Raw genomic sequence first — 394 nt, 5'->3', positions numbered from 1 at the left:
TGTCCCCCACTGTCCCGGTGCCCGGTGACGCTGTCCCCCCGTTCCCCCCTCAGTCCCGTGCCCGCTGTCCCCCCCGTGTCCCGCTGTCCCCTCTCTGTCCCCGTGTCCTGCTGTCTCCCCGTGTCCCGGTGTGCCGGTGTCGCTGTCCCCCCGTGTCCTGCTGTCGCCCCGTGTCCTGCTGTCCCCCAGCATCCCCCTGTCCCGGTGCTGCCCGCTGTCCCCTCCGTGTCCCGCTGTCCCCTCCGTGTCCCGCTGTCCCCGTGTCCCGCTGTCCCCCGGTGTCCCGCTGTCCCTCCCGTGCCCCGCTGTCCCCCCGCTGTCTCCCCGCATCCCGGTGCCCGGTGTCCCGCTGTCCCCCCGCTGTCCCCGTGCCCCGCTGTCCCCGTGTCCTGCT

This window comes from Pyrgilauda ruficollis, unplaced genomic scaffold (assembly GCF_017590135.1).
Source record: "Pyrgilauda ruficollis isolate IOZ18807 unplaced genomic scaffold, ASM1759013v1 scaffold2220, whole genome shotgun sequence".
NCBI lineage: Eukaryota > Metazoa > Chordata > Aves > Passeriformes > Passeridae > Pyrgilauda > Pyrgilauda ruficollis.
This window is presented reverse-complemented; position numbering follows the sequence as displayed.